Source organism: Natator depressus, chromosome 1 (assembly GCF_965152275.1).
Source record: "Natator depressus isolate rNatDep1 chromosome 1, rNatDep2.hap1, whole genome shotgun sequence".
Classification (NCBI taxonomy): domain Eukaryota; kingdom Metazoa; phylum Chordata; order Testudines; family Cheloniidae; genus Natator; species Natator depressus.
In genome coordinates, this window is record NC_134234.1 from 132859280 (window position 1) to 132879189 (window position 19910).

Consider the following 19910-nt stretch of genomic DNA (forward strand, 5'->3'; position numbering starts at 1 on the left):
TTCTGGCTGCAGTTACAGGCTGTTCTGGTTCCTTAGTGTTGCATGTATTTGGTTCAGAAATATTTTCCTAGGACTGGCACCATTACTTTGAACCACTGTGTTACTCTACCGAATTCAGATTAAAAACTTTTTTAAATTTGAATGTTCCTCTAAACCACACGATTTATTTCCCTAGTAGCAAAACAAAAATGGACAAACATAATGATCCCTGAACAAGTGATACTTAGAGGTCCTTTAAAAATGAATTTGATTTAAAATATTAACCATTTGCTGGTGTTCATAAATGGCTTGAGCCTAACAGTGAGCAGATTACATATCCCTCACTGGAGAGGTCTGTCTTCCTCACCAGATGTTTAATCCATTTAAAAAACATAGTAAAGGGAGTTGTGGTGTTTTTCATTCCATTTGCTTTTTTAATTGCATGTGTGAGTTTAAGATTTCTGTGAAATGGTGCACAGTCTTCTAAAACAGAACTTGCAGGATGGGGGAGTAGGTGCTGTTTTTTATCCTTTTTATTTATTCATTTGTATGTGATTTATCTGGTTTGTAAAATTAGGCTCCTTGACAAAACTGAATTACTAAAACCTCTGTAATCAATCATCATGAGTTCTTGATTTGTGGCATAATGAAAATTTGATTTGCATATTTTATTAAATAAAAAATATCAATGATTAAATGGTGAAGACTGGCTCTGTTTATAGATTTGGCTTTATGTAAACTGAAAACACATAAAGATCTGTTGTCTGGGTAACTGTGCCCCATCTTTGATCTGATGTGTGTAAAAACATTGACAGTCAATCTGTCTGCTGAAGAGTATATATCTCCTATGGAATGGCCTTTTTATTTTGTGAGTGAAGTTAACAAATTACAAGATAGGTAGAAACATTAAAATGTAATTCTACTTAAGGGCCGCAGGATATTGCATGAGTCAAAACTACATAATTCTCAAAAATATTACTTTTACCTTTAAAAAAGTTTTGCAAAGTGCTTTCCTCAATGCCTGACAAATATAGAACATAAGAGCGGCCATACGGGGTCAGACCAAAGGTCCATCTAGCTCAGTATCCTGTCTTCCGGCAGTGGCCAATGCCAGGTGCCCCAGAGAGAATGAACAGAACAGGTAATCATCAAGCGATCCATCCCCTGTTAAACAGAGGTTAGGGACACCATCCCTGTCAAGATAGGGCCTAATCCTGTAAAACAGTTACTTTTATGAGTGCTTGCCACTGTGAGTGAATAGGACGTCTCAATGCCAGTGCTTTCTACTTACTAAAATGACTGGGACTACTGACAGTATTAAGCACTGGACCCGTAATATCTCTTTGTATGATTGGGCCCATACATTGCAAGAAATACTTGACCTGAGTGATCTCAGTCATGCTCATGAAGCTACCTGACAGTTTCAGACATGATTCTGGGCAGCAGTCAGATTTACCCCTTACTCAGTAGCTGGCTGTACCGGTGTTACCCAGGAGCAAGTGTTACAGGTCACTCTCTGTGCTGATCCACAGAGGATAAGAGCTGTTACAGCCCCCAGTTAAAAAGCCTTGGCTCTTTAGCTCATGCTGAAGCAGCTCATGCTTTATGGTCTAGAGGTCACTGGTTCCTTGGTGCGGAGTTATATGGTGAATGGGTGTTGCAGGTCCTACTCTGTGCTGATCTGCTGAGGATGATAGGCCAGCTATACCGGAAGAAGGACAGGAAACACTTAATATGGTTTAATCAGGCTGCAACATTATTATTAGATGTGGGACTACCCAGCTAATTAAAGTGTACGGAGCAGGTAACCTCATGATCATTTCAATATCTACCCGAGGGTTTCTGCCAGCACCCTCTTTTCTCCCTCCTGGTCCCCAGCCAACCCATTGCTGGGACCTTACTATCCCCCTGCCTCGAATGAGAGTTAAGGTGGGCTGTAAAGGAAGGGTGGTTGGCTCCCGGTCATGCCAGTCATAGGTGCCCTGAAAGCTTCCCCCCGACCCTCCATTCTGATCCTTTAACGAACACCTCTTTTAAGTCCTTGACCAAGCCATTTATCTGGTCACTGTACCTTCCCTGTGGAGTACCTGCACTGGGCACCTGCCCCAAACTTACAACATGAGTTGCAAAATCATAGCCTAACTCCCTTCCCTACTCACTGTAACAAATCCTCCCCCGCCCTGAACCTGCTGCGCAGAAGGTGAAAAACCCTCTACTCCATCTTGCCCAATGTGGTGGTGAGGGAAAAATTCCTTCCCAGCCCCCCAAGAAAGAAGCAGCTAGCACAATGCCCGCCGCGAGTCCTGACCAAACCTGGCATTTTGCCACTTCCTGAGGGTGAGAGGGTGGGTGGTGCTCCATCTGCTCTGGGGAAAAGGGGCTTCTCCCTCCAGGCTTACCCTTTATCAATCCCCCAGCCCTTCCAGTCTCTGGGAGATGAGTTAGCATCACCACACTGACCCACTCCGCTTTTGCAACAGCGTTTGTGCCTCTCTCTCACCCCCACCCTTAAAGCACTATAACCCTTCCCCCACTTTAAGGTGTGGTGTGGTCAGTTGTTACAGCCCCCAGCTACAGTGTCTACATTCTTTAGATCAGTTCATGCTTTCAGGTCTGAAGGTCCATGTTGTGTCAGCCAAGACACCATCCAGCACACCAATATTTCTCAATATAGCTCCACTGGAGACTGCAGACCTGAAAAACAAAATGGCTCTTCTGAAGAAGTATAATTTAAACAGCAGGTTTGAAATATTTAGGACCTGACTCATTTACCCTAACATCCTTCACACAGATGTGGTATATATTGCATTTACACTTACTGTAAATGAGAATCAGCCTTCAGTCCCCAAGGAGTTGCATTTTCAAATCTAGACAGGTTTGGCTCAACTCCAAGGTGTCCTGAGTGCTGAGGCATCTGACATTTACAGATAAAACCAATTCTGGTGCATCTCAAATGTCCCTGAACTATCATGGCTCTTAAGCTTGAATTGATAAAAAATAAAAAAAATGAAAAAGTTTTAAAATGTCAATGTTTGTACCTTTAAAATTATTCAATTGATTTCCTTCAAACTTGGCTTGTTTATAGGTCTTCTGAAGACTTAAAAAATCAAGTCATATCTGAATACTGCATGTACTGTAAATTAACATGTGTGAGGTTGTAGAGAAATTCCAGTTTCCATTATTTATTATAGTAAGTAAAGATAATATTACAGAGACTTTGCTTTTAACCTTGACTGAATGGCCCAAATTCTGAGGGCTCGAATTCTTAATCTTAGCATTGCTTTTTTTAAGGTTAGAGATTTTTGCCTGGAATGTAACAGTGCTATTTTTCAGCACAAAATAAATGTTTCATATAATTCATTGTAGAATCCAAGTAAATTGAAACCAGAAAAGAAGCTTTACACACACATTTCAATAGACATTCCAGAGTTTTGCATACCGTGGGTTCAGTAAGTCAATGGTATATTGATCAGTTTTGGGTTTTTTTGAAGTGTATAAATATTCATATGAGGAAAGTGGGAACTTCTCTGGATATATAATTAACTCAGAAATCAAATGCAGTAAATGTGATAAATTCTTATTAATACATGAGTGCCTGTTATTTCAGATGTGCTGAGCACCTGTGGCTGCCTCTGACTTCAGCTGAAGTTGTCAGTATTTTATGAAAATCAGGCTGTAAGATGCTGATACTGAAAAGGACTAATTGCTTGTAACGCCAATGAAATCAGTAGGAGTTGGGTGTGCTCAGCACTTCTCAGTATCGTGCACTATGTTTGTAAGGAGTTTTAGGAATTCAATTAGGATTTAACAGGGAAGCCTGCATGAAATTAATTGGATATCAGTAAACTTAATTACTGAAAGTTCTGACATTAAGCATGCCTATGTTACTTAACTATTTTGCATTTTTGTTAAATATCAATTAAACATAAAAGTATTGCATTTTTCATTAACATTGTTCTGCCCATTTATAATGTTATGTTAATTACATTTGCGTTTCAATCTGCTATTTTAAAAAAATGCATAACATTATAAATGCCCTATTAAAACCTTCATATGCCTGATCTCATCAAAATTAAATGATTATTTAGAGACCATGTAAAACTCCACTTTATGCTATTTGCAATGGTGAAAAGAAAAACTGATACAATAAGATGTACTGGAACTATTATGCGTCCCTTAATTCATTTGTACCGTTATTAATAGTTTTGCATAATGGTACATTAATGTAATATAAAATATTACGAAACATTTTTGTGGTATTTGAAAAATTAGAGGATTAATATGCAGTATTAATGGACAATATTTCGACTGAATATCTCAAAATACTCTCCTCTATTATCATTCTCTTCTCTTTGCTAAAGATTCTTATATCACGCTAATCACTGTAGTATTTGAGCACTGTGCGATCAGACTACACATCTGTCATGTGATGTTTGCTCTCTCACCTAGGGAGAGAAGCATGTGCAGAACAGTGTCTTCTTTTAGTAGGGCTTTAGGGGGGATTTGTTTGTTTTTTGCTATGTATTGTGTTAGAGAAGACAAGGTCAAAGAAATGCACACAAAAACGGTTTGCACAAATGTACCTGGTGTGGTTGGTTTATTGATCTAAGACCTTTAACCTAAAAGCAGCACTAATTTAGTTTGCCTGTTCCTATATTTATAGGCTTGGCAGAATTTTTTTTTATATATATAATTTTGACAGATAGTGTCAATATTTCTTCTTATACATTTAAATTTTCGGGGGGGGGGGTAAATTATGGGGAGAGGGGTCAGACAATTAGTAAATGACAACAGATGTTGAGATTCAAAAAGTGAAAGCTTTATAATTGTGAAAACACAAACTGTCAACATCTGCAAAGTAAATATCCTTCAATCAAAGTCTAAGTTCTCAAGCAGCATTTTTCTGTAAACTTCGATTATCATACATGGCAATATATTTGCATCAGTTTGTGTGTGTACAGTGAAATCTATGTTTATTGACAGCTACTGATAAAAGTCTAATCCTTCAAAACTTCCTATCTTTTTATTTTTTCAAAAAAGACAAGGTTATACTCTTCCTTATGGACAGAGAGAATCAGTGTTCCAGCAATTTAAGCTTCACAAGAGCTTCATTTGAAAACTTATATTTTATTAGTAACTGCTAGGAAAAGATTGCTAATAGAAACAAACAGAATAAAAACAAGGAGGAGTCCTTGTGGCACCTTAGAGACTAACAAGTGTATTAATAATTAATAATTTAATTTGTTAGCCTCTAAGGTGCCACAAGGACTGCTCATTGTTTTTGCTGATACAGACTAACACGGCTACCACTCTGAAACAGAATAAAGTTTGGCAGTCTCAGCAGAAGACAGAAGAATAAAGATTTGTAATAAATTCATATATGTTATGCAATAATACATTAGTTTATCATTGTCAGATTACGCACTTAACTGACCTGATTAAACCCATATGGATATGTTTCGTATGTTACTTATGGATTATATAACTTTAACATTAGTCCATATATGATCTCATGAGTCAAATATATAAACATGTGTCTTTTATAATCTACAAGTTCAAAAAGTTGTTGAGCTCAACGTAAGAATTACTGAGTGACATTCTACAGCCGGTGTGAAGCAAGAAATCAGACTTAAATGATTAATGGTCCTTTGTGGCTTTAAATATATTAATAACATTGTCATATCAGTTGCATATATCTTTGCTGTATGTGAAACCATGCTTGCTTCACTTCACACTCTCAGCTCTTCCACAGTTGTTAGGCTGTGGAAGGCTCTCCCCTTTAACCTTTTTTCTTACTGTACCTCCTTGTGGTGTGATCCTGTCAGTTCACACAAGATAATCCGGGTTGGTCTGGATGAACACTTGGATGGGAAATCTGAGGAGCACCTAAGCTGGTGATTATTCAGCCTGTGCTGAAGCAGTGCTCTCGCTTGATGTAGAGGTGTACTGTGCTGCTGGAGAGGAGGTCTGTTACAACAGATATAGAAGCAAGGCCCTGAATACAGCTGGTTGAAAAATTTCAAATTTCCAGTTTTTCTAATGCGAACAGGAGCAAATTTTTCACGGTTTTGTGAAAAATTGTCCTTTTTTTGTACTGGCTCTGGTTCTGACCACTGCATTGTTGGCGTTTATGTGAGTGCCAGGAGTGTGTCCAGCATTGTACAAAACGTAGAAAACACATGCTCTGACCAAGGGGCTTATAACTGAAATTTAGTACAATTACTACAGTCTATGCCTATACACATATATATTAGATATAGGGTGATGAGACGTCCCGTTTTTAAAGGGACAGTCCCGTATTTAAGCCCTCTTGCAGCTGTCCTGACTTTTTCTTTAAAACAGGCAAATTGTCCTGTATCTTCTGTCTCCCTCACCCATCAGTACCGGCAGGTCCTGCTGCTGGCTGGATCCCTGCTCGCTAGCCGCCCGCCCACCAGCAGTGAGTGGGGTGGGGGGGTCCAGTGGCTGACGATGGGGGTGGGTGTGTAAGGCTGGTGGTGGGGAGAAGATGCAGCGTGCGGGGCCAGCCACTCCCCCTGCTGGTCCGTCAGTGCAGCCCCTGCCGCGTGCCGGCTCTCAGCCAGTAGGGCCCCGCCCCCCGTCCCGTTTCCAGCTGGCACTGGCTGCGAGCTGCAGTGTCTGAGTGCAGGCAAATGCCAGGCGGCCACCGGTTACGTGTCACCCAGCAGCCCTTTATGTGCTTCCCCTCTCGCCGTCCTCTCCCTGCTTTTCCCCTTCACCACCTCAGCCCCGTTGCTCCTCCATATCCTCCCCGGCAGGGCGTGCCGCTCCCAGCGCTGTGCGGAGAACCAGCCCCTGGTCAGAGCGCTCAGCTCACCAACACCCTGGCCATCAGGCTCCTTCCTTCCCCCACTGCCTCTGGCTGGCCCAGCACCCTGGGAAAGTCCAAGACCTCTGGCCTGGGGCGCTGGCCAGGAGGAGCTGAGCCCTGCATGTGCCAAAGCCCCACACAGTGCTGGCATGGGGAAGCCTCTCCGCCCCTCAGCTAAGCTCTGGAGTGGTGCGGGGGGGGGGGGAGTGATTTCCAGCCTGTTCCCACCCTGAACCGGCAGGCTCCATAACACTCCCCGGGGCTTAACAATCCTCTTCAACCTCCACCCCCGCCGCCCTGGGTCCTGCCCCCAGGGAGCGTGGGGCTGCTCCATCCCCTAGGTACCCTCCTCCCCTGCTGAGCCACCTCTCTGGTGGGGTTCTCTGAAGCCCCTGCAGTCAGGTTCCCTGGGTTCTAGTGCACAACGCATCCTTAGGGCTTAACCCTTTCCTGCCCACGCGGTGGCTGGTTTATGTTGATGGCCAGCAGCATCCTGGGGGTGTTAGCTGCCTTTCAACACTGTGTAGGCAGTAAGGGACAAGCTGCTTCTAGCCACACCGCGGGGGGCGGGATGGTGAGGGGAAAGAAAGAAACTCTGCAAAGACATGCGCCAAGTCATCCCTTCCCTCCCGCACAGTGCCAAAAGGCTGCTGCTGGCCACATTCTGGTGTGAACCCTGGCAGAAATCTGGAAGTGGAGGCATGTGACCCTGCATGCCCTCCCCACCACGTGTCACCTCGGGAAGACGCAGTGCCAGGTACCAGGAGAGGTGGGTCTGTCCAGGGGGCCCAGCCAGGCATGGAGGGCAGAGAGTGCTGGGCAAGGAAGGTTGGGTCCATAGGTTCCTCTCCCCCCCCACCCTTGTGTGAGAGAGGTGTACAGAAGTGTAATTGTGTGTGTGACCACTTCCCGTGTGTGTGGGGGGGGGAGATAGGGGTGTGTGTGTCACCCCTCCCCATGTGAGCCCTAAAGCTTTAAAGATAAGAAGGTAAATAAAAAGAGATACTGCATAGTTGAATTCTTTTTAACAGTCAACATGATGTTAATTTGAACGTTTGTACTGCATAGTTCTGACTGATTTCTTTTCAACTCACTTGAATACAAGTAATTTTACCAGGTGTCTTGTATGCAGCATAGGGAAATATGGTCACCCTAATTAGACATATGTGTTAACTCCATTGTGATTACTTGTGCTAACTAATGCAGAGGGGAATAGATTAGAGTAGCTGGTGATACCAATTAGATAACTAACAGTTTTGCTACTCCAGTCTTAAAGTGGGAATATTTTGGTCCATGTCTAATGCGTTTGGTCTATATTGTAGTTTAAAGGAATCATTATAATTCAAGTGCCTGTACAACAATTTTTTCTACACTTTAAATCTTAGTTCCCTTGGAAATTGAGAAACTCATGTTCTATCTGTCCCTTTCTGAATGAATAATTTCCTAGGAATTCTCACTTTCCTATCAAGGCATAAGAAATGAAGGAAAAAATCGTTTACGAGAAGTCTGAAATTTAGCTAGTCTTTGTGATACAGCTTTCATTACTAATGCATGTTATTAATACATGGTCTTAATAAAGATACTGGATTTATGGCCTATTACAACAATCTGTAAACCACTAACTCCGCTTTTTGTCCTAAGACTACAGGGGTGTTAACGGGCCACTTTATCTTGAATGGTAAAAATATGTGCTAACTACTTATGCTAAACTATCTGATCAATCTTGTATAGCTGTGACACTCTTAGAGCCTTTCTTCAGGCTGAGAAAGATACTGAGTGGCTCCAAAGCTTGTCTCTCACCAATAGAAGTCGGTCCAATAAAAGATATTACCTCACTCAATTTGTCTCTGAAATGCATGACAGTCACAGATTTAGAAAGAGGAAAATACAACTACATACTCTATCCTAGAAGAAGCTTCATAATTTTTTTTTTTTTTACATTTTTAATGTTGCCCCCAAAGGCTTTTTTTCATCCAAACCCATTTGAGTAAGTATGGAAAACATGTATTCTATTTGTCCTTTATTATTTGTTTTTATTTTTTAAATTGCTAAAACATAATTGTTTTTATTTGAATATAAAATAATTACTACATACCTCTTGACACTCAATACCACTCACACTGTTGATTTCACTACCACTTTAATAAAGGCATAGGTGTATATTGGCAGAAAGATATTTAAAGGGACACTGGAAACTTAAAAATAACATTTCTACCTTAAAGCATTGTACCTACTGTTGTTATAATTAAAACCTAAGATTATTGTAACTGAACGAGATAGATTAGAGGAGAAAAATAATTATTTATTTTTGCATTTGACAGCATTTTGTGTATACTGGTAGTCGGTTTCAGATTCTTATATAGGTAGTTTCTCTATTACTTCTCTAGCTAATTCTCAAAATATAAGGGAGAGAAAATATTTTTGAATAGAATAGGAAATGTGATTTCATGCCCAAAAAATTGGCAAGATGGGGTTCGGTGCAGTTTTTGACCCTTCTTGTAATTTTTTTTCAGTTCACTAGATTTCAAATTTTACTTTCTCCCTTTAAAGAGAGTTCAGAATATGATACAAATCTATAAAAAACAGAGTCAAAACCTTAAACTTATAACTTTATAGTTGGTTATTGTCATGTTCTTTACTTTACCTAAATTTTGAGGATGAAATCCTGACCTCATTGAAGTTGATTGTTTTTCCATTGATATCATTGGGGTCAAGATTTCACCCAGGGTTTTTATAATTTCCAAGCTTTGGTTCTTTGAAAAGAAAAATAAATTATCTACAGCGCTAAAAGGTTTTATTATTAAACTGACAGAGTGTGGTTGTTCAGTGTAAATAAATAATGAGGTAGCACGTATGTTATTTTTGACAGGTCAGTATATAACCCTCTCAGCTCTATGTAATAAATGGTAGAAAAGAGGGTAAATCGAGAAAAATACATGACACAATGTATTGACGTACCAAATTTTACGCCACAGGAATCTTTCTACATGGGACTTACACAACATGAAAATAGGAGTTTATAATAGAAACACTTGTACATGCTTAACTATAGCTCATTTACCAGCTCCAGATCCTAAAATGATTATTTGTGAATGGTCATATTCATAGGCCAATAGTGTTAAAGGAAGTCATTTAGAAATCCTCTTGCTAGCCTGCTATTAACTCTTTAGACAATGTCTTACAGTCAGTCTAGGCAAAATGCACCACAGTGCACCTGTTCTACAAAAAAGCCATGTGAACGTTTAAACCCCACTCAAACCCTGGGTCTTTAAGTGTTGCACAGAACCTTCCATAAAATGATGTGTGCCTGCAGTGTCTTCAGTATGCTGATGATACCCAGTTTTATATCTCCTCCATTTTCTCTGACCGGGCTGAGGCAGTAGAGTGAATGGCCCATCTTCTGTAAATCGGGGCTTTGATGAGCGCTGTTGGTTTCTGAGTGAAGTTCATAGTGTTGGTTTTAACCTGTAATGCCCTCAATCATTCAGGATCTGGTTATCAGAGAGCTTACCTATTTTCTTATTTGTGGCACCTTAGAGACTAACCAATTTATTTGAGCATAAGCTTTCGTGAGCTACAGCTCACTTCATTGGATGCTCAAATAAATCGGTTAGTCTTTAAGGTGCCACAAGTACTCCTTTTCTTTTTGCGAATACAGACTAACACGGCTGTTACTCTGAAACCTATTTTCTTATGTTATCTTTCCAGAATTGAGAACAACAGAGGTACTCAAGCTGGGGTTAAAGGAAAGGGGCTGCTGGGGTGGCATCTTGATGGGCTCTCTGAGGGTCCCCAAATCTGGAGTTTGGTTCCCAGCTTGGTCTGCTATAGGCAAGACAGATTACCCTACTGGACTTAAAAGCCCACCCCCTTCTTCTGGGCATTTGAGTACAAGGTAGATGGAGGGATGTGGAATTGGGTGAGAGGGCTTTCTTCTGTGTGCAGCAGCTAGCACAGTGGGGACCTGATCCCTGACTGGGCACTACTGAAATACAAATTTTAAAAAACCTTGCTGATTTTATACTTGTATATTGTGAAATGTAATGTGTTGTAAATGTTCCCAGTGAAGTGGATGGGTGTTTGTTATAAATATAGATGGGTAAATAAAATGCTCCACTGGTCCACTATGATCCTTATCTAGGGTTACCATATATCCGTATTTTCCCAGACATGTCCGGCTTTTTGGTTCTTAAATCGCCGTTCAGAAGGAATTTTTAAATATCTAAAAAGTCCGGGATTTTGCCATTATTATTTTTCCCCAAAGAAGAGTTGATCATTCAAGAAAGAGAGTGAATGTTGATCGTTCGAGAAAGAAAGTGAATGTTGATCACTCGAGAGAGTGCCCACTTTTTCCCCCTAGCTCCCAGTGCTTGCGCTGTGAAACAGCTGTTTCGCGCGGCTGGGAGGGAGGGGGAATGCAGCGTGCTCAGGGGAGGAGGCGGGGCCGGGGCAGGGATTTGGGGAAGGGGTCCAATGGGGCAGGGAGGGGGGGGAGTTGGGGCAGGAACTTTGGGGAAGGGGTTTGAATGGGGGCGGGGCTGGCGGGGTGCGAAGAAATTCCCTCCCCTCCATGGAGTGTCCTTTTTTTTGAATGGACAAATATGGTAACCCTAGCTTATCACCACCAGGCCTAATTTCAATTTACGTACAATATCCTGAGGGGAACGACAGTTATGTCCTTTTCAAAGGAAGTTGCTAACTGCTTTATGGAGGAAGTTGACACAGAAAAATCATTTAGTTGCATTGTGTTAAAGGACAGACAATGATCTAGCAGGAGAATTTAATTAACAATCACATTTCCCCCTATATCCCAAGTTTAATTTTCACATGACAGCTCTATTGGGCAAACTTACCTCCTTACAGTACAATATGTCATTCCAGGTTATTTAAATTTTGTTCTCTATGATCATTTGCCAGGGAGTAGTTGAGGCAATACCAGGTTAGCAGTCAGGAACAGTAATCCTGCCTATTTGTACACTTTGTATGAGCAAGGGGGATTTCCCTTCATCTTTCCTTCCCACCCTTTCCAAAATAGGAAGTAATGAGAAGAAGAAGAATGCTGAGACTCTCAGCTCTGCATTTTATGGATTACTACAAAATCTCAGTAATTTCTGTAGCAGGTAAACATATTCCATGCACGTTCTGTTGCCTCTGGATCCCTTTTATTTAATGTTCAACTGCTACTATAAAGTGGCCAAACTATAAAGAGCTCTTTCCCCCAATTGCTTTACTTCAATGCATTAACAGAACGGCCTTGTGAAAGCCTGGTATCTTTATAAGCTTCTCTGCACATGAGTCTCCAGAGAGAAGTGTTTGTGGAATAAGAGACAGCTCACTGCACTGAACTAGATTCTTTCCCTATATGTGTGTGTGTGTGTGTGATATGCATAACTGAATGCTTTCTTACAGGTCTGTTTTGCTCTTATGCCTGCGTGAAGTCAAAGCTGCAATAAAGAGGCTGAGTCCAGTGAGCTGCACTCAACAAAACTATACAGCACTTTATGCCGTATAATATCAAAACCTTTAAAACCCACGAGTTATGGATAGATTATAGCAGTTCTAATATTAGGCTGCTTCTTCTCAACACACAGAGTAAATATAAACATTTATGTTGCTACTCGCATGTCACTTAAGCAGAGAAACAGAATGGCCTTGTAAGAAAGTGGTGGATGAAATTCAGTATTTTCCTCGTTATTCATCTCTATCAGCATAGTGCCTAGAAGCCCAAGTCATGGACCTGACCACAGTGTGATAGGCGGCCTACAAACACCGAACAAAAAGATGGTCCCTGCCCCCAAAAGTATGTCTCTCTCTCTATATATATCCTCCTCCCCCTGCCCCACCCTCCCCCAAAAAACCACCTAGCTTAGACTCCAGATTTCTAGTCTGCATGTCCCACCAACAAACTATAAAAAGGTGAAAAAGGATAGAAATAAGCAGTTTAGTCATTCAATAGCCCACCTCTATACCTGCTCATCAGTTCCCTTTCTCAACGTGGAGACTAAATTTAATTATTAAAGTGTGAAACAAAGGGAATTTATTTCTTTAAGTGCCAGTTTCAAGGCAGCCCTTGGAGTTACTAATAATGTCTGTACTACACACACCTGAGAGACCACCCCGTGTGATTCTGCCAGTTTCAGTTAGCTGAAATACAAGAAAGAGGGGGCTGCCAGGGGTGCATTTTCTATGAGGGCTCTTGGCTCTGGAGCTTGCTCTTCACTGGGGTCTGAAATAGACTAAAATTGTTGAAATTTAGGGCACACTGCAAACTCCACCTATAGGCTGTGGGTGGAATGGGATTAGAATAGAGGGGTGTGCCTTTTTTGCTTATTTAAGTTATTAGCTGGAAAATTCGTTTGCATTCTGTGATGTGCTTGCTGGGTGTTTCTTTGTGGGTGTCATTTTAAATAATTATTAGGGAGCCTGAAATTGTGGAATAAGTGTCTTTTGTGCTTAAAACAAAAGAAAACTATGAATGTACAATTATTAGTAGGGCTGTCAAGCGATTAAAATGAATTGCAATTAATCACGTGATTAAAAAATTAATCATGATTAATTGCACTGTTAAACACTAATAGAATACCATTTATTTAAATATTTTGGATATTTTCCACATTTTCAAATATATTTCAATTAGAATACAAAATGCACAGTACTTTCTTTTATAGTTATTTTGATTACAAATATTTTGCACTGTAAAAAAGAAACAAAAGAAATAGTATTTCAGTTCACCTAATACAAGTACTGTAGTGCAATCTACTTATCATGAAAGTTGAATTTACAAATGTAGAATTATGTACAAAAAATAACTGCATTCAAAAATAAAACCATGTAAAACTTTAGAGCCTACAAGTCCATTCAGTCCTACTTCTTGTTCAACCAATTGCTCAAACAAGTTTGTTTACATTTGCAGGAGATAATGCTGCCCACTTGTTTACAATATCACCAGAAAGTGAGAACAGGTGTTCGCATGGCATTGTTGTAGCCAGCGTCGCAAGATATTTAGGCGGCAGATATGCTAAACATTTGTATTCCCCTTTCATGCTTCAACCGCCATTCCAGAGGACAGGAGTCCATGCTGACGATGGGTTGTCAAGGCTAATTCCCCACTCTGGCACTTTGAGTGCAGAAGGTGGGGGCCTGCAAGGATTCTAAAAATTAATACTGTCCACTCCAGGCTTGTATTAAACTTAATCCTTTACAGGTAGAGCAATTAGAGAACAGCTACTAAGAGGGATTTTATAGCTACTGGCTGGATGGATGTCCATAAAAGGGAGCTACCCCTCTCCCCCCCTCGCCCTTCATTTATCACATGCCACCCAAATCAGACGGTGTTGGCCAGCCTGGTTCAGGGCAGGTACACACTGCCTGGGATTTCTTTGTGGAGGTTTAGGAAAACAGAGTTAATAAGATACATGCACATGGGTTCTGCTCAATAACTATTCAAAGCAGTGCAGACCGATGCATGTTCATTTTCATCATCTGAGTCAAATGCCACCAGCAGAAGGTTGATTTTCTTTTTTGGTGGTTCGGGTTCTGTAGTTTCTACGTCGGAGTATTGCTCTTTTAAGACTCCTGAAAGCATGCTCCACGCCTCGTCCCTCTCAGATTTTGGATGGCACTTCAGATTCTTAAACCTTAGGTCAATTGCTGTAGCTATCTTTAGAAATCTCACACTGGTACCTTCTTTGCGTTTTGTCAAATCTTCAGTGAAAATGTTTTTAAAAAGAACATGTGCTGGGTCATCATCCGAGACGGCTGTACCATGAAATATATGGCAGAATGTGGGTAAAACCACAGAACAGGAGACATACAATTCTCCCACAAGGAGTTCAGTCACAAATTTAATTAATGCATTATTTTTGTAACGAGCATCATCAGCATAGAAGCATGTCCTCTGGAGTGGTGACTGAAGCATGAAGGGGCATATAAATATTTAGCATATCTGCCATATAAATACCTTGCAATGCCTGCTACAAAAGTGCCATGTGAACGCGTGTTCTCACTTTCAGGTGACATTGTAAATAAGAAGTGGGCTGCATTATCTCCCATAAATGTAAACAAACTTGTTTCTCTTAGCAATTGGCTGAACAAGAAGTAGGACTGAGTGGACTTTTGGGCTCTAAAGTTGTGCATTGTTTTGTTTTTGAGTGCAATTACGTAACACAAAAATCTACATTTTGTATTTTCACGATAAAGAAATTAAACTACTGTACTTGTATGAGGTGTATTGAAAAATATTATTTCTTTTGTTTATTATTTTTATAGTGTAAATATTTGTAACCAGAAATAATAAGGTGAGCACTGTACACTTTTTATTCTATGTTGTAATTGAAATTAATATATTTGAGAATGTAGAAAGATATCCAAAAATATTTAATACATTTCAGTTGGTATTCTATTGTTTAGCAGTGCGATTAAAACTGTGATTAATGTTTTGAGTTAATCATGAGAGTTAACTGCAATTAATTGACAGCCCTAATTATTAGTAATTTCCACATTCTACTTTCATTGCGGGTGGTTTTTCCTTTCAAAATCCTATTTACGGTAATAGAAGCTACATAGATAAGTCTCTCACATACATGATAAGACCGTATTTCAGTCTTGTGCTTCAGCTATACCAGATGTGGCAACGTAGTCTGATGAGAATTCTCTAATACGGTATGCTCCACATTTTCTTATTGTCACAGGCTGTTAGGGCACCCTCGTTCCGTGTTTGCAGAGACAGCAACTTGCCTCTAAAAGCAAGTTTGATCTCACCTGACCAGTCTCTAGTGAGGAGCTTGCATATTCTAATCCATACATCAGAAGCCAGGACCTCATTTGAGGTTCTCTCTTCTTGTCTTGCTCTGCTGGTTAAGTGAATTATTCACAATGGATTGGACATATCAATTCCTTATTCCTGCGGAGTGAGAAGTGTTCAGGGGCTTCATTGAAGGCCCATTTCCACTTGATATGCGGAGCTGGGGTAGGCACAAGCAGATGGATTACTGTCATTCCACTTAGAATGAAACCTTTCAGAAGCAGGACAAATAAGAATTGCTCATTCCATTTTGGTGTGGACTCTTTCAACTCCAATTAATCTACTGTATATTTTCAGTTCAGTGATTCTCTAGCCTTTTTCTCCCCTTTGTCTTAGGAGTTGCATTCCACTAGGCTCAGCAACAGGGTTCACTGATGCATGTGAAGAAGGTGGCAAGAAACTAAGTTTCAGCTCATTGCCCCAATTAGTTTTTTAATCAAAAGTGCTTTGCTCAGGTAAACAACAAACACCTTTCATGGAAAAGCTCCAGTGTAGTTTACATCATAATCTAGTAAGTGCCAACAGTTCCTGTTTTTAGAGCCTGTAATAGCTCTGCTTCTAAACAGAAACTACTGTACAAGCCTTCATGAAATTGTTATTCTGTGGGCCTATCTAGACCAGGAGACTGATTTGTCAGCTCTTTCCATCCATAAGACTAATTGTAAAGGCCACATAAAAAGCCTCGGATTTTTCTCTCATTTACAGCATGTCAAATGAAGAGTAACTCCTGATATCAATCTGGTGTGAATCTGATGTATGTGAGAGGAGAACCAGGCCAAGAAACAATATGCTGCAGCCCAACACCTGGGCAGGAGGGACTACCAAGAACATATTACTGTTATGGGTTGAGTTAAAACCTCATTCTAACTGCTGTGTGAATGTGCCCTTCACTTCAGATAATTGTTAAGGAGCCACACCTAAGAAAAGGCCTGTTGGGGCAGGTCTACACTTAAAATGCTGCACCAATGCAGTTGTGCCACTGTAACACTTTAATGAAGAGGCTCTAAGCCGATGGGACAGAGATCTCTCGTCAGCGTAGTTAATCCACCTTGTAGTATCAATGTCAGTGGGAGAAGCCTTCTCACCAACATAGCGCTGTCCACACGGACACTTAGGTCAGTATAGCTGCGTCACTCAGGGGTGTGGATTTTTCCATACATAGTTTCGACATAGTTATACCGAAGTAATTCTGTAGTGTAGACTTGCCCTTAGAGTCTGCCCAGAAATGAGCACCATGTGGTGGGGACGGTATTGTAACCAGGTGTGTTGGGGGGACAGTATGTGTGAGAGAACATGCACAAACTGAGAATAGACCGAGCAGAAGCAAAAAGCAAGAAAGCCAAGCAGTACCCAGTGAGCAGAGTGTGACCCTGGGAAAAGTGAGAGAGCGCATTTCTGGGTCTCTTGGCTAAAGAGGCTTGGGACTGTACACTAAGAAACTGCTTCTTTTGTTCTTGGTTCCTCCTGCATTTGGAGGAGGAGGACTTTTTGTACATTCTTTGTAAATAAACAAGATTGAATCAAAGAAAATACCAGACTCCAACCAGTTCTATTTCCAACTGGAACATCCCCAGGGCTATGAATTTTGGATATCTGCTTGGGTCAAAAAGAGGCAACACTATACTCCATTTGCCTCCAGGTCCAATTTGAGCCTTCAATGGACAGAGCCGCTCGGATGTATCCGAGAAGGAGTGACACTACCCAGTGGTCCCTATGAAGATCAGCATTGCCAGCTGCTTACTACACAGTGCTTGGTTCTCCATTCTGGCTATATATTTCAAGAGGTGAATGCGGTTACTTGAGGAGAGAGGAGTGGATTGGTGTTTTGCAGCAATACCATCTAGCTGGCAGAATCAGGGGTGCAACTGAACAGCGTTTTCCTGATACTAATATTTTAGAGTTTGAAAAATTAGATGTTTTGTTTTCATCCCTTGTGGAAAAGTCAGAATTTAATTGAGATGGTTCTCTATGAAATTCAAAGGGAGGGTTCAAAAATTCCATAGCATTTTTCCACAAAGGGATAAGTTCTCCCCCCCACCACCTTAAGCAAGTTGAGGCAGCGTGACTTCCTGTTCTGTTACCACCTCTCCTGTTACACATACCTCCAGGGAGGAAAGGAGCTCTCTTCCCACCTACCCTGTTTGTCCATTTTCTCCTTCATCCCTCATTGCCACTGAGAAGTACTAGGTCATTTCCATTATGTGGCTTGTGCCCCAGATGTCCTAAGGCAGTGAGCCAGGCTCAAACTTTAACTACACAGAAGCCTGAAAATGTTTGTGAGTATCTTGAGAGAAAAAAAACCAAACACCTCTGAAGGCCAAGTTCTTAGACAACAAAACAAAATTCAAGCAAACAGCTGCTAATTTGTGGATGTAGTTTGAATTTGAAGTAGAGCTTATTTCCAAATCCTTTCATGATTTGAGTCTAACAGATTGCAAAACTGCTTACCTTCCTAAGGCAGCATTTAGAAGGAAGCTGTAATATATTTAATATACTATCATCAACATAGTGGTACCTGTCATTATAAAATTTTCAGTAGCAGAGTATCTCCCAATATTTGCCTGAAAAAGAGGGTAAAACACTGCATTTTCCCCTTTCAGAATCATGCTGGTTCTGTTTGTTAGGATTTTGTTTCACTTTATCTTGTTCTGGGGAACACATCACATGGGAAGTGGAGGAGGAGGAGGAGTCTGGAAAACGTTTGTGAATGTCAGATTTCACTGTATCCAATTTCATGAAAAAGCTGCCGACTACTTCTGAAACCAACAAAACCTTTTTTCTTTCTAATTACATTTTCACCATATGCTCATCCAGATGGCTTATATTGACATGTTCTAGGGTGTTATAAAATGACCTTGCTTTAGATAATTTAACCACTGAAGAAGCTTATGAAAAAATAGAATTGACACTGACAGAGAAATGATCAGAATCTTTTCTTTCTAGGACAATTCTTCCAATTATCTCTTGTATCTGTGGTATTGACCCAGACTCTCACACAATTAGTCAACTTTTGTCAGGCATCACCATTCATTGCAACAGTGGAAATACAGGGTCTGGGTTTTATTGAAGTCTAGACATTAACTCCTTCATGAACTGGTTAAAATGCATTGGTTTCTAAAAAGAAATTCTGCACTTCCAATTGTGAATTAACTTCATCTTTACTGGACAGTAGAAGAGTATGCAGCCACCAGATTCTCTTTCAATAGTAGTCACTTTACTTAACAGCCTATCTAAATATTTTAATATCTTTTCCAGTGTTCCTGTTGCCAGGAGAAAAATAAGCAAGCTTGATGCATATTGTTGAGCGCATTTAACTGCCCTATTTCTAAACAATGTGCATGGAATCTCAGAGTGTAAATTAATTTAGGAAAAAAGCACATGTGAGGGTGCAAGGGACTGGGGAAAGGGATATCGAGTGTCTCACCTCAAGGTTACTAGTTCAAAGTAGACCAGGTTGATAGTGACCACAAGTTGCTACTATCTAGTTTTTTAGGTAGTCTTTATGAAATGAGTTTGATGGTCTTATTCCAGCTCTCAGCCACCATAATTGGCTTTAATTGTCATCATTGCTGTGGCAGTCTCAGCAGAGGAGCCAAAGACTGAATGGGCATATAGGCAACGTGAATCAGTTTTGCCATCTCTCGCACTTTTATCCTAAGTCTCAGGATATCAAGTATCTGGAGGTTTTACTTGACGCCGCAGCTCCTGGAGATGAGGGATTATGTACAAATCACGGCTTTCATCTAAAAAAAATTCTGGCACTCAGCAAAGGAAAGCTCGAAAATGTGATCTGAGCACACCCTCATGGCTCAAAATACAGAAAGCAAATAAAATGAACCCTAAACGTATTATTTCGAAAAAAATTCAGAATTAAGCCAATCTCCACATTTTGGAAGGCCTGATTCATTATTTTTGAATGTTTGGGGTTGGCAGTCTTGCTTCTGTCCTTTGCCCTATACAGGTGTCTACCAAAGCACATTGCAAGGGCATTGTGGAGTGTATCTAGGACTACATCTACATTGCAATCGGGAGGTGTGATTGCAACCTGTGTAGATCAAAACTAGCTCAGTTATGTCTACATCTGCTGCAATCACACCTCTGAATGCAGCATAGACATACCTTAACTGTGAATAAACTTTGCTCTTTTTGGCTGTCAATCTGGCAGCTTTCGTACATGGTAAATTCACAAAAATGAGGTTTCTACAGTCACTGTTGAGTAACGTGGATACCCTTGTAACCAGGGCAGGAAGTCTTTCTGCTGGAAAATCCTACCTCCAATCCAATTGCCAGTCACTC

General features: G+C 40.7%; 1 protein-coding gene across 8 annotated transcripts in view; it reads left to right on the forward strand.

Moving 5' to 3' along the window:
• The window catches only part of FRMPD4 (FERM and PDZ domain containing 4), a 435288-nt gene that overhangs the window by 310504 nt on the left and 104874 nt on the right, over positions 1-19910 (forward strand). The gene's annotated exons all lie outside the window — the stretch shown is intronic.